Source organism: Diceros bicornis, chromosome 27 (genome assembly GCF_020826845.1).
Source record: "Diceros bicornis minor isolate mBicDic1 chromosome 27, mDicBic1.mat.cur, whole genome shotgun sequence".
NCBI lineage: Eukaryota > Metazoa > Chordata > Mammalia > Perissodactyla > Rhinocerotidae > Diceros > Diceros bicornis.
Window position 1 is genome coordinate 35,190,213 of NC_080766.1, and position 15,381 is coordinate 35,205,593.

The following is a 15,381-nucleotide window of genomic DNA, read 5'->3' on the forward strand; positions in this document are numbered from 1 at the left end:
AGAGAGATTCAGATTTGTTTTCTTTCAAGTCAAGACCCCAGGGAACATACGATCAGATGGGCAGCTATCCACTCCCCACCCCACCACAGTCCCCGCCTTTTATAAACTCAGGGCAAAAAAGAGTAAAAGAAACCACAGCTATCTTTCCCTCTAACGTTGTTTGCCTCCAAGGATTAGGAAAGGTAGAATTCCTAAGTTTGAAGGTAGGCGAGATTAAAATTATTCCCGCTGACTTTCAAAAATACTAATTGCTGATTGATTTTAAATATTATTTTTAAATGCTGGATGTTATTAGAGGCCCTCATGGGACTGGACAGGCAAAATTCATAGTCAATAAATGGACTCAAGAATATGTAACTGACAGATGGAGATTCAGTAAGTATTATAAACATCTATATGCACATGATTTCCATCTGAACATTTTACAGATACTTATGAAATGTGAGCATGTCTTCATCTCATATGTCTAATGCGATGCTTTTAATAACTTTTTTTATACATTGTTTTAATTTTTTTTTTTTCCTGAGGAAGATTTTCCCTGAGCTAACATCTGTGCCAGTTTTCCTCTATTTTATATATGGGTCACCGCCATAGCATGGCTGATGACTGCTGTGGGTCCACGTCTGGGATCCGAACCCACAAACCCAGGCTGCCGAAGCAGAGCATGTCAAACTTAACCATTAGGTTACAGGGCCAGCCTGCTTTTAATAACTTTTAAAAATTATTTAAAAAATATATTTATAATTTATAATACAGTTACTAACTTATAAATAATATAGTAATTAATATTAATAATATAATTATTAATATGTAAATATATTGATGATTTCAAACATTTCTTCTTGGCCAGGTAGTTCAGAGGACGGACTCTGGGTTTCAATTCTGGCTAGCTGAACTTTGCCAAGGCACTTGACCTCTCTGTGCCTCAGTGTCCTTACATGGAAGATGGGTACATATAACTTTTTCTACCTTATAGAATTTAGAGGGAGGTAAAATGTGTTAATATGAGTAAAACTGTTAAAACAGTATCTGGCACACGGTATTCAAAGGGGTGTGTGTGTGCGCTCACTTCCATTATTTCTCTTCTCTGTTTCTCATAGCTACACAAGAGGATCCTAAGGTTTGACTAAGCCTGATGTTCAGACCTCCTACATCAATTAATAATTAACACAGAGTTTCTCCTCTTAATCATGCAGCATGAAATGAAAGCAAAACAAAAGGAGAGGAAAGCGAAACAGGACCACCCATTCCCCAACTTGCTAACAAAATCAAATCGCCTTCTTTCCCCAAGTTAGAAAGAACAGAATTTTTTCAACCCTCACGTATGTTTTAATACAAAAGACGGCCAGGGAAAAATGCCCAATGACAATATAATCTTTGGCCACAGCAAGCCAGTGATGCCTAATCATGAAAATCCCCACCAAACAATCCCCAAGGATTCGTATTCTGTCTGAATGAAAGACTATGGCAAGAAGAATTGCCAGTGATGATGACACTGGCCTTGTCTGGCATGGCTGCATAACCAAAGTCAAGGGCGACCTGTCTAACAGGTTAGGCAAGGATGCTGTCTGGGGAGGGGTGCACCATGGGGTCGGAGCTCTGGCGGAGACCAGGAGGGCCTCAACCAAATTCGTCTTCCGCATCAGCTGGCCTCGTCTCCTGGAACCTGGAGACAAATCCTTTGGGGCGTTAGGGATTTGCAATCTTTAGGACATCCTTCAAATGTCACCAGGTGACACCCAGACTGTTTTCTCCCCTGGCAAGTAGCTAAAGGGGAGGAATGGGCAGGAGAGGCTGCGGGCCAGGCCCAGCAAGGATGGCCTGCCGAGGTGGAGGCAGGCACCCAGGTCCACTCCCATCTCGCTGTGTAGTTTTGGGCTTTCCAAGCACCAGTCAAAGAAGCAAAGGCAGCCACAGTCCTGGGAGCAGCCCCATCCACGTGGTCCTCTGAGCATTAGGGCCAGTCTGTCCCTTCTCCATCGAGAACCTATTAGAATTATTACCTATACCATCAAGATGGAATCCCACCACCAGCTTCTAGGATCTTCTCATTAATAAGTCCCCGCCCACGAGTTATTTCTCACCCACTCCTCCTCCTCCCCCGCCTGGCTCCTCTCCTCTGTGTTCCAGAAGCCAGGGCGTTTCTGCTTTGGGCTCTTTCTTCCTCCAGACCCTTTGTCAGCCATCAAGGCCTCCTGGCTGCACACCCCCTTCCTGGCTTCAAGGTCAGGCGTCAGTCACTCATCTTTTAGGTGGCCTTCATTGATGACTACAGTTCGCTTTGTGGCTGTTTTGGCGCCTCTTAAAGCATTCTTCCCCTTTGATTGATCACGATGTTGGGCTGAATGGGGTCTGTGGCTGTAAAGGCTTGAGAGCAGGGGTCATGTTCTATACCCACCATGTGTCCCTCACAAGAAGATGAGAGAGGATGACAGCGGGAGGGGGCTTCAGGGTAGAGGGGGGATTGAAATGAAAAAAAAAAAAAGATTCCTTGAAGATATAAGCAATGAACAATCACATTGCCCCAGTGACCGAGCAGGGGTGTGTGTGTGTGTGTGTGTGTGTGTGTGTGTGTGTGGCGGGCGGGACGTGGGGGTTCTTCCTGAAAAAGAGTTAGAAGATTTGAGCGTGTGTACAAATGATTTAATGATTTGACTTTTCCAGATCTGTTTCCTGCTCTGCAAAACAAGGCGGATGCTGGGATACATACAACATCACTTTCAGCTCTGATTTTATCTTCTGAGCATGCAGCCCCCCCGGCCCCCCCCCGACCCCCGGTGCCCGTCTCCCTGTGTAGGTGTGCGCATGCCCCTGAGTGCTTCCTCTGCTGCCTGCAACTTCAGCATTTCAGAAATTCTGTGAAAATCCTGTAGTAGCTTCCTGTGGCTGCTGTAACAAACTACCACAACCTGTGTGGCTTAAAACAACTGACATTTATTGTCTCACAGTTCTGGAGGCCAGAAGTCCAAAATCAAGGTGTCAGCAGGGCCATGCTTCCTCTGAAGGCTCTAGGGAAGAATCCTTCTGTCCTTGCCTTGTCAACCCTCTTCTGGTGGTTCCTAGAGGCCTCGGCTTGTAGCAGCATCACTCCAGTCTCTGTGTCTGTCCCCACATGGCCTTCCTCCCTCTGTGTGTCTCTTGTTCCCAAACCTCCCTCTCCTCATAAGGACACTGGTCGTTGGATGCAGGATCTACCCTAAACCAGCAGGACCTCACCTTAACTTGATTCCATCTGCAAAGCCCTTCTTTCTAAATAAGGTCACATTCTGAGGTTACTGGTGGACATGAATTTTTAGGGAACACTACTGAATCCAGTACAAACAACAAAATGTCATAAGGGTTCTGGTCTTGGCACTACAAGTGACAACTGCTCTAAGGCAACTGTGCGTTTGACCCCTGGGAATGGTCCCACCCCTGGGGTGGCCCTCCTACAATCACCCTATTCTTGATTTCCTAAATGACAACAAAGAATCATTGTCTTCATAATATTTGCATTTTTAGGTCTGTGTAGAATTTACAACTTTTCAAACACTTTCCCATTTACTATGTCATTTGGTCCTTACATGCTCTCATGAAATAAACAAGATAGATTTTATTGTCCTGGATTAATAGGTAGCAAAGCTAATGCTCAGGTTAAGTAATTTTCCCAAAGTCGCACAGCTCACATACACAGCAGAACCCAGATCTCCCAGCTTTATGCTCACCATTCTTCACATTACTGTCATGAGGTCATAAATCTTGACTTGCAAACTTAGAGGCATCAGCACCATGACTCTGGACTTGTGGTACTGTTTCCATGCTCTACCACTACCCAAAAAAGGGACAGTAGTGTCGGTGACTCTAATGTACCCATACTGTACTCGATGGCTAACTGTTAGCCCGGGTTATAGTTCAAAAGCAGTTTCTTATTGAGCCGAATTTGGGCTCCTGGCAGTCAAGTGCTTAATGACACCCCCTGGTTAACCACAGACTGGCCTACGTAATTGGGAATGAAATTCAATGAAAGTGAATATTTGTGACATCATTGCTCATAATACAATTCTATGATTTTACGCCCATCATTTTATGTGCAGTCACAACAAGTGTCTATCTAGCAAATAGGTGGGGCATTTCAGCCACAACAATATGGTTTACGAAGGCGGAGGTATCCTGGTCCTTTCCCTCACAATGGGCTCTTGTTTATAGCTTTGAGCACGGGGACCTCTGCTTCTTGCCCCACAGACAGAGGTAATACGTGCTGACCTTTTGTTCACCGGTGTGTGTGGCCTCTTTTCACTCGGGGAAAACCCTGCCATCTACTTCTTGTATTCTTCCCACCAGACCCGGCACCGTGCTCGACGGCTGGCGACAGTCGGCCAGTGGGCACATCTGACTGACATTCTGAGCTTCGGGAGCCACTGCGCTCAGCCCTCCGGCCGCCCCGGCCCATCCCCGCCGAGACACAGCCCTTCTTGGCTAGCACCTGCAGAAATGGTAGCTGCAGCCCAGAGCACACGTGTTATTGGCCAGATTCCCTCGTTAAAATGACCTATGGGCCTGGTATTTTAAGTGCGTGGGTGTGGAGAGTGCAAGATTCTCAAGTGTTTTTCTCAGCAAGCTGCGGCCAGACTGGTAAGTCAGAGGAGAGCAGAGGAGGACAGGCGGGCTCAGTAACAACAGCCCCCAATCCGCTCTGCAGGACCAAATGCGGGGCGGGAGGAGGGGGCTGCCATAGAGACAACTGACGGATGCTCTCTTCTGTAGCCTGCAGCTAGTCCTTGCCAGGGGACCTGGAAGGCTCCCTGCAGGCCTGGCTTTGGCCTCATGAGACAAACAGAGGCCTTGGCTGGTGCACAGGTGGCCGTGACTCTGAAAGCTGCAGCTCTTGGCTCCCCAGGGGGCGAGCTGCAGGGTTACAGGTGCCCTGTGCGGGGACTCACAGTGGAAGGAGCCCAGGAAAGGGGAGCACCATGACCTTCTTTCCCCACTCACGGAAACCTAACGCAAACAGCAGCCACGGTGCTGGCCAGTGGTTGGGTTCCAGGAGGAGTACGAGTTAGAAGCACAAACACCAGGACTGAATAAGGTGGGAAGAAACGGCAAGGGAGGGAGGGGTTGTCTTGACTTATGCCTGGAAGCAGCAAAAGATGAGGGGTTGATTATACAATCCCATGAAAGCAGAAACGCATAGGGTGCTAGTTTAGAGTGTCGACCCTCAAGTTGAACCGCCTTTCTTCAAATCCCAGCTCTACTACTTGCTAGCTGTGTGACCTTGGGAAAGTTACTTAACCTCTCTGGGGCCTCTGCTTTGTCATCAGTAAAACGGGGGTAATAACAGTCCTTCCATCTCATAGTGTTGTTATGCAAGTTAAATGAAATCATGAATCAGCAAATATCAGTTTAATTATCATTAAAGATGTGAGAAATATAAATCCACAAAGACCAGAGTTGTGGGTGACCCGGTGAGTGATGAAGTGGTATTGAGGTCTGCTGGGGGAAGGCGGGTGTGGGTGTCAGCGTTCGGCAGGCGGTGCTGGCAGAGCTCCACCAGGCCCATCCTCTTCTCTAGGAATTCCAGCAAAGCAGAGAGGGCAGTGGGCAGGCTGGTGGAATGAGATCCAAGGACCCGTCAGGAAAGCTGCACACTGGACTCGGACTTCAAGTTCAAGTTCACTCCCGCCCCGCCAGCTGGCGACCTGCGTAAGGAACACCTGTGACTGGCTGATCCTGCTTTATAAACAAGCCAGCCAAATGCTCCCCACTGGAGCATGTGTCGCCCCCCTTGACGCCAGTTTGTTCATCCAAATGCCAGCGCAAAATATTCCCTGCTTTATTTAGTTGGGAAGAAGGTCACGGGGTGAGTCTTCCTGGACACTTGCTGCCGTGACACAGTCTCCAAGGCCCATGAGGCCCCGGGGCTGTGCTCTATTAGCCAGCCCGATCACGGCCTGGGGCCGGTGAACTCCAACAGCTGACTGCGGTCTAATAAATCCACAGCTGGACCCTGTAGTTCCGCAGGGCCCGGGACACCCTCTGCTTCTTCACCACATCTGGGAAGTGGCTAAATCCCAGGATTTTTGCACATGCGCACGCTGCTCCCCAAAGGGCGAGGGCAGGCAGAACAGAAGGTGAAAAGGCCACTGGAAATCATTTCTTGTCCGGGAGTGGAATCCTATATTTAGAAGATCGTGCCTGTCACATCACAGCTCTGTCCTCCTATGCCAGCGGGTGTCTGAGACGAGACCCTCTGACTGCTGTCCTGTTGTGGGCATCCTTCTCTAGGTTTGGTGCGTGGGTAGCCAGTCCGCCTGTGTTGGCTCCTCAGCCACTTGCCTCTGTTTCTGTCCCTCTCCTTGGTGTAGGTTTGGATCCGAGTCATCTTCTCCTTTTCGGGGCAGTTTCGGTGGGATGTGAAATTTGCTCTTTGTCACGCAAGGGTAGGCTGTGTGCACGGAGGACGACGGTCTGCCCTGGGGGTCATGCAGCTTAGGAAACGCAATCACAACATTTTTCACATCTCAACATGTTCATCACAATCATGACACATTTGTGCATCTCTGCAGGAAAACCACTCGTGCTCGCAAACGTTAAAAAACCAGAGAGCAATAAAAAGTCCAAGAAAAAGAAAACACAGCTTCTGAAAACCAAGAAAAGCCAGGGAAGGCTCAAGTTTTGCTCTTTGCAAATTCTGGAAATCCCAAAAGATTCTGAAATGTTGCAGGAAGACTTCTCATTTTACTGTGTAGATTGTGCTGGGTCTAATATTGATCATGGGTAACTAAGTATTAAAATTAATGCATCCCCAGATTCTGGGCGAAATCTGAATTTGGGGTATTTTTCACAAAGTATTTTTAATTTACGTCTCTCACTTTTCCACTGAAACAACCTAATGGTCAAAATTCATGCTTTTGCTCCTCATCCATTTCCTTACCCAAACACTTACCATTATTTTTGACAGTGGAGCCGTATAATTATTTATTTGGGGATTTTTGAATAGGGTACAAAAGCTCCACCTTGCACAGAATTTCCTGATTTCACTAAATTGAACTGAAATTAAGATGTCAGTGTACTTGTGTGCAAAGTGCCCTTGTGCCTGCAGAGGCATTTATCTAGTTCCACCTGCCTCCAAAATGCAGATGAGAGGCCCAAGCTATTGGCACAAGGACAACCCCCAAAAGTCGACTGAAAGTCAGGTGCTTTAAATACAGAACTCAGTTTTCCATAAAAAATACATTTTTTTTGAAATGATGGATCATTTGAAAAATAGCTGTTTAAGAAAGCCAAAACATGCAAAGCGTTTTCTCTGGAGATGTTCTATAAAAATGAGTTGTTTGAGGACAGGGGCAACGTTTTATTAATCTTTGCATCTTCTGTTCTGAGGCATGAAAAAATGTTTCATAAATGGATCAATGAATTATTCTGTGAACTTTCAGTTTGACAGCTGGTTCTTTATGATGGCTGATTCCACTTGGAAAGCACGGCTTTCCTTTTCCGTGGCATGGGTGTGAACTCCACCTTATAGAAGGAATGGTGGCCCAGCCTGTCTCCGCAGGAAGAATATTTACCAAACCCCAAGGTGCCACGATGCTCATGAGATTTTGCGTTTCCTTTCCCCAGATTTCGCGGTCCCTTTCTGATCTTTCTTTTCTCTTCGTATCACAGTTCCTGGGTATCTCGGTTGAGGAATCAAGTTTTAATCCTTTTAGCCCAAACACCCTCAAGACCCTGAGTTCACAGCCCTCTTGAGGTCATGGCCTCGCCTACTGCCAGGAGAACCTTCTGGTTGGCGCATCCAAATTCTCCCGTCGCCACTCATGGGGCTAGAGGTTAACACAGGGCAGGTGACCAAAGTGACCTCCCGGGGCTGACCTAGTCCTCAACCTGACCCTGCTTGTGCCCATCGCCCAGTGCCTCAAACACACAGCCAACACCACGGGGCACTGCGCAGAGAGGCCGGAGGGGTGGACGTTCTGATGGGAAGGCAGCCTCGGGGTCGCAGTTCCCGCTGCCCAGCTTTTAACTCCCACAGCAGCTGCTGCAGGAAGCAGTGAGGGCAGATGGGGGCGGAGGCTGAGCGGGCAAAAGAGAGAAGCTGAGGCAAGGCTAGGGGGTGCAGTGGGCATGGCCTGGCCTGTGGGAGCTGACGTCTAGGTACAGCGACATTTACCAAATGGGGTGTTTGCAAGCTGGATATACACATGTCTGAGGCTGCCTGAAAGGAGAAATGGGAGTTTTCAGTCTGTGGATCGGTCTCTAAGCCCCCGAGTCCCCTCCAAACGCACCTTCCATCCTTCTGCGTGCAATCTGAGCATCTTTCTACCATTTGTACCTGGTGATGTCAATTCCTTGCTTTAAACCTGTGAGTGGGTCTCCATATTCCACTAGGACCGGACCAGATTCCCAATGTGGGTGTCACAGCCCTTCACAGCTCTCCCAGTCTCATCCCGCTCCAAGGCCTCCCCCAGCTGGCTGCCCAAGCATGTCTTGGCTCCTTGACCGGCCGGATGTTCCTCCCCAACTCTGTTTTCTCTGTTTGGACCCTCTTCTGGATGCCGTCACCTGGACAGCCTCCTCCACACCCTGAAATGTCTCAGCTGAGATGACAATTTGACCAGGAGACCCCTAGCCTCTTCACTAGGTTAAGCACTGCTGCTCATGTGCTCCCGTCACACCTGTCCATTGCACTGACCACTCAGAACGGCCATGGCCTGCTGAGTTGTTGGTCCCTCACTGGCGCCCAAAGGCTGTGGCTTCTCTTTGGCTGAACTTTGTATCTGCAATGGGAACCCAGTGCCTGGCACACAGTTGGTACACAATGCATATCTGATGAATGAATGAATGAATGAAATGCCCTCACTAAATGACCTCTAGGAGGGTTGGGGACAGTTCTAATAAAATAGCAATGGACACTATACTTCCCTGATTGGAAAGGGTCCCAAGGCTATGAGAGGCCACCAATTAAAGCAGAGAACACAAGGTCCGTCACATGATCAGTGCCCAGCTGGAATGATTATATTACTATTATTCATGTATTTATTTATGAATATTTATGTAGTTCCTGCTGTGTCTCAGGCACTCTCATTTTATAGGTTCTTAGTAGGATAAAGGAATACAAATTCCTTGCCATCGAGGAGCGGACAGTGGAAAATAGCATCATTCCTGCCTTTCTGATTCAGCAAGACACATGCTAACTCCTCCCTGCTCTTTCCTTCCTCAGCGAGTCTGTCTGTAGCAGGAAGAACAACGCCAAGGCAAGTGGTAGCTCTTTTTCCTAAGTCTTGTTACACACACATCATCTCATTTAAATCATTCTAACAACTTTTCAAGGCGTATATGAAAAGCACTGTCATAGCTATTGCACAGACGGGGAGACTGAGGCCAGCACATCTCAGTGAGTCCTGCAAGAACACTCACTTCTCATACTATGTCACTCTACCTTCCAAACGCCTGTAGAATCATTACAAATGGAGGTGCGTGTTTCTATGTTGTTGTGAATCCGAGGACTATCAATGAGACATAATAGCTTTGGTGTAACCTAGACCTCATGGATTTGGGCAGAATGCAAGATAATAGTGTAGTAAGATACTTCTCCAAGTCACAGCCCGATGAATCAATTCTCCACTTATATGTGGCCAAAAAAAGAAAAACAAGCAGTTTCTGCAGACGCTGAGATACAACCTTAAAATGGCTTCCTTGGAACAGCCGGGATGTCCTTAAGTACAGTCCAAGGCGAGGCGCCGTGGCACTACTATAAAACTCCCCTCGACTTGGGTGGAGCCGGCAATTACCACGCAGGAAGAATGTGATGCTGCTGGGTGCCAGCCTGCAGAGCCTAGTGACAGGACAAAGGGATTATTCTGCTTCATTGTTAAAACGCAGTGTTGATTGTGAAAATACGATCGGGAATTAAAGGGGCATGTATGAATCATAAATATTTGCACGCCATTAATGTTTGGACAAAAGAGCTGGAAGGGCTGAGTTGGGAGACCTCCTTTTCCCATGAAAAACAGTGCTTCGAATTACAGTACATATGTAATTTCGTCTCTTCCATTGCTAATCTGAAATCCCAGGGCCTGCTGTGGATAACCCTTTCGGGACCTGAGAACTCTGTGGGGCCGAAGAAGGAGGATAAGGGTTGATGTTCCCCTCCTGGAAAACTCATCCACTTAGAGAAACAAAAAAGGAGGTCCTGGTTGCTCTTGTTAGTTACCAGCTCACAGAGTTTCCATCATCTACTCCGCAGAGTGAGTGTCACTGCACCAGATCTTACCATGCAAAGTAGTAACCTCTAAAGTGTGTCTTATCTCAGGTAATCCTCACTGTATTCCCCGGCCCCATAGACAAAGGCAGAATCGGCCTCAGACAGGTTAAGTAACTTGCTCAGGACACACAGCTTTAAGCCAGTGTTCTCAACCAGGGGCGATCATCCACCCCACCTCCCCAGGGGACATTTGGCAATGTCTGCAGACATTCCTGGTTGTCAGACTGGGAGGGACAAGGCTACTGGCTACTTGGTAGAGGCCAGGGATGCTGCTAACTATCCAGCAATGCACAGGATGGCCCCACAACAAAGAGTAATAAGCCCTAAATGTCGATAGTGCCTGGGGAGAGACATCTTCCTCTGAGTGGAGAAGCCAGTCAAGTCTGTGTACTAACCACTAGGCTCTAAGGCCCAGAGTAGAAAGAGTCCTGGGGTAGTCACTCATTTGAAGATTCTTTTTTTCTTTTTTTTTTCTTTTTGGTGAGGAAGATTAGCCCTGAGCTAGCATCTGTTGCCAATCCTCCTCTTTTTGCTGAGGAAGATTGGCCCTGGGCTAACAGCCGTGCCCATCCTCCTCTACTTTATATGTGGAACGCTGCCACTGCATGGCTTGATAAGCAGTGTGTAGGTCTGCACCCGGGATCTGAACCTGCGAACCTCGGGCTGCCAAAGTGGAGCACGTGAACTTAACAGCTATGCCACTGGGCCGGCCCCTCATTTAAAGATTTTTAATGAGACCCTGCTCTGTGTCAGGCACTGATCTAACTACTGATGACACCCCAGGGTGCTTTTCTGGTTAAGGACTGAATCTTTGGGTTTTGAAAATTCTTGGGAGTCCCCCTCCTGGGGGCTTCCGGGCACATCTTCATGTCTTTTCCATGGGTCTCAGTTACCACTGCCGTGCATCCGTGCACGCCACAGCTGTTCCCAAGCTCCTTCCCCAGCGACCTTCACTCCCAGGCACATCTAGGAGCAGCATGTGGGCCTGTGCCGTCCTGGTGCAGACGCCGCCCGGGAACTCCCATTTGGACGGTTCACTCTTCCTAGTCTCATTTATTTGACACGCAACTGATCTCCATGCCGAATCGGGGAGCTGGTTGCTTTACTGAGGGGAGCTTAAAGAAGCAGATGTATACTTGGGGCAAGAAAGTTAGGAATGAGGGTCCCCATGCAGTGTAAAAGCAAGCAAGCAAACATAACCAGAGAGAGCACGCCCAGCAAAACGTATTCACAACACTCGACCTGCGGCAGCCACCACCTTGATGCACCAAAAACACCTAGAGGACTCTTTTCTCAGACTTTTCTCTCCAGCAATCTTTCCCTGAATCTCAGTATGGAGAACAGGTGATGGCAGAACTAACACGTCGGGGCAGGTGGGAGAAAGCCCTGGAGGAACCGGGCCAGCTGTCTGCCCGTGGCACCTGCAAACCCAGCCTGTGGCAGCAAACCCAGGGCTGTCTCAGAGATGGCCGGCACATTGGCCTTGGTTCCTTCTCCACCCCTTTCATGCATTTCCTCCGTTTTTATTTCAGGTGTGCAGACCGAGCCCTTTTTGGTGCCTGCAAGGTGTCTGTAGGTGATGCATACCAGGACCTTGCTTTTAGCATTTTTTAGTTCAAGTGGACAGTGTCCACTCACATCAATTCGTGTTTCTGGATCTGTGGTCCCCTGGCTGAAGGATTGGGAGGGGGTGGGGGGTGGTGCTGAGCACTGAGAAGCCAGCAGTGCACTTTTATTGTTTCTGACGGTCCCTGTGGACCTGCACCTGTGTGACATTCCTGAGGGTGCGGCTGCATCGGGTGTGTCCTCCAGGAAGAGCTTCCTCTGCTGGGTTGCCCACCCGGCCCCAGCCTCCCTCCAGCCACCATACATTCCCCGAGCCAGGATGTGCCGAGATGGTACAATTCTATGCACACAGGACACTCGTACGTTTCCTATTTTTTAAAAATATTCAGTGATGCTCTCTAATTTTTTGTGTGAACTTTTTAAATACGTTTTTCATAAATTTTGTAGAAAGGCAAGAAGTGTTAGGAAAGAGGGCCAGAGGAGACATTTTACAACTTACTCTGAAGGAGTGTGGAGCTGGATCGGGGTGTCTCAGTCTCAGCATGACTGACATTCTGGATTGGGCAGATCTCTGCTCTCGGGGGGCTGCCCTGGGCACTGGGGGATGCTGAGCAGCACCCCTGGCTCCCACCCACTGGATGCCAGTGACACTGCTTCCACCTCAGTGGTGACAAAAAAAAACGTCTGCAGGCATTGCCAAATGTCCCTGGTGGTCAAAATCACCCCAGTTGGGAACCACTCAGTGAGACCATCACCAAAATTGATAAGCAGATAGGTAGATAAGATACCCACTCTGACCTGGCCTGAGGTTTCAAATAGGATGACGAAGGCAGAACATTTGGAAAGACCCAGTGTTGTACAAACTGGAGAGATATCATTTAAAGAGGCAAATTCGGCCTGGCGGCATAGTAGTTAAGGTCGCATGCTCCGCTTTGGTGGCCGGGGGTTTGCAGGTTCAGATCCCGGCCTCGGACCGATGCACTGCTTGTCAAGCCATGCTGTGGCAGCGTCCCATATAAAGTAGAGGAAGATGGACATGGATGTTAGCCCAGGGCCAATCTTCCTCAGCAAAAAAAGAGGAGGATAAGCAACAGATGTTAGCTCAGGGCTAATCTTCCTCACACACAAAAAAATAAAACATAAAAAAATAAAGAGGCAAATAAAGCCTGATTATGAGATGAGCTTAGACCAGTTCCTCAGTAATGACAGATAGATACATAGCTAGCTAGATAGGTAGGTAGGTAGGTAGGTAGGTAGATAGATAGATAGATAGATAGATAGATAGATAGATAGATAGATGCTGGCTGTACTCTATACACTGGTTTCAAGTAGAATGAAGGAAAAACATCTATAAAAACTTAAAACCAATGCCTTGAGCAAACTGGAGCCTTTCCACCTCCAAACGGGCCCATCCCTCCTCGCCTTGTCTGCCGAGATCTGATAAGCACACAGATCACCAACTGTGTGTGCTCAGACCGCCCATATTCCTGTGCATTGCCTTTGTCTGAGCCAAGGAAATTCTCCTTTGTTTGCATAAGGTGACTCAGGCAGGGCCACACACCACTGTGAGGGTACAGGCCAGCCCTCCCATTAACCAGACCGAGAGTTTCCCTGAATGAGGAGGTTGGGGGCAGGTAGTGGGTTCTGCAGTTGGGGCTGCCTGTGCATTCTTCATGACGGTCTTAAATCTCAAGGTAAAAGCAGGGATTAATCTGAGCTGAAAAATAAACAGGAAATTTGCTTACATCCTCTTTGCGAAAAACAATTTTAAGTGGCTCCTAAATGAACGCTTCCTCACCGGGGAAATCAGAGGAAGCGCATTTTGAATCCTGCAGCAGAACGGCCACGAGTCTCTCGAAGGAGGTTATTGCGATCACTTTACGATTTATGGGTCCTCATCTCCCTGAAACTCTCATTGGAGAAAGTTCAGTGACATAAAATGGAATTTCTAAATGGGATACGCTTCCCCATATAGGCTAATAGAGGCTGAGCAACATGCTGGAAGCCCAAATCAGCGCCAAACAAAATGAATCGCTCACATAGCTCCGTTCTTAATACGGAACGAGATGTCTCTTTTGAACGCAGGACTCTCACCAGAACCAATATTGGAGGGTAGGCGTGCCTGATGTCCACTAATGCATGTTTATAAATACAAAAATCTTGAAGAGAAGCAATGTCCCCCACGCCCCACGAGTGAGCCGATAAAACTGGCACATTTGAAAGGAACTCATAGGCAGCTCATTAAATCCACGCTGCTCACTTATTAATTTCTGTTAATTGCTTCATTTGGGCTTCAGATGAGATGTTATGAGCATGGATTCAGTCCCCAAAGATAATTTGGTCCGAAGAGTCTTCTCAGTGGAAGTATGGACGCACACACACGCTCACACACACGCACCCCACTGGCTAAAAGTCCAACATAACCTCTCCATATGGACAGTATGTGGTTATGCATAAACATCCTCTTACTGATCTGAACTTGTTTTTTAATCAACAGAAAGAAAACAGTCATCAGAGAGTACACCCTCTCTCTTTTTCAACAAGTAATTTTTCTTTAAAAATAAAAAAAGACACCGAATATGTTCTTCCATAACCAGTCTTCTCCACCCTTTCTTGCCCCTCGCCAACCGGCACAAAAAGAAAATACGAAACTGATTTATTAGAACCAGAGCAGCGTTGCAGCCGTTGGCGGGATCACTGTTTATGTCTATGATGCTTGCTGCTGAAACAGGAAGCTCTAAAAATCACTCAACCATTTCTCTCAGAGGCACTTTCTGATAGATAGTCCTCTGTTCCCACCAAAAAGAACGACCTCAACCCCACGCAAGCTGGCTGGCAAGGAAGGGGTGGAGGGTGGGTGGAGAGAAGTCTAGCTTCTGCCCATCAACTCTGAAATATCGTTCATACAAATAATCTCAATTTAAGCAAGCTGTCTGACACCATCAGCTTTGCCTGGCACTTCATAAAATCAGCAAGCACACCAAGAAGGAATAAATTGTGAAACGGCGTGTTCCAGGCACAAGCAGTTTTCAAGACAGCTTTTCTCCTTGGTCCCTGCCATGGCATTAAGCAGGACAGAGACTGGTTATTGGGTGACTGATGGTGGCAGTGATTGGGGGCAGGGAGCAACTTGCTTTAAGAAAGTGTTGTTACTCTTTTATTGGCAAATGTGCAACAGAAGGAGAAACCTGATCTCTCGAGATGAATTCTACATGGACACAAGCTGTGGACCTGCCATCTAAAGGGATTATTTGCTAGGGCTGCCTGGGGCTTGGCGTATCAGAGGCTGGGTCTTTTTTCATCCATATTTGTCCACACTGAAATCTGGAAACAGATTTATATATATATAATATATATAATACATAATATTATAATAATATATATATTATTTTAACATATAGATCAATAACAACCAAGAAAAAAGGAGAAAAAATAGGAGAGTTGGTTTTAATACAATTCACGTCTTTTCCTTAGAATTCTCTCCAGGAGGTCTGACAGCCAGCTTATTATCTTGAATGTTATCCATGAACAACTCTGGGGTTGTCAGATGAATTTTTCCTTCCCCTATTATATGA

The 15,381-nt window shown here is 47.5% G+C and overlaps 1 protein-coding gene across 1 annotated transcript in view; it reads right to left on the minus strand.

The window, feature by feature from the left end:
* The window catches only part of RUNX1 (RUNX family transcription factor 1), a 90,960-nt gene that overhangs the window by 62,784 nt on the left and 12,795 nt on the right, over positions 1–15,381 (minus strand). The window lies entirely within an intron of this gene.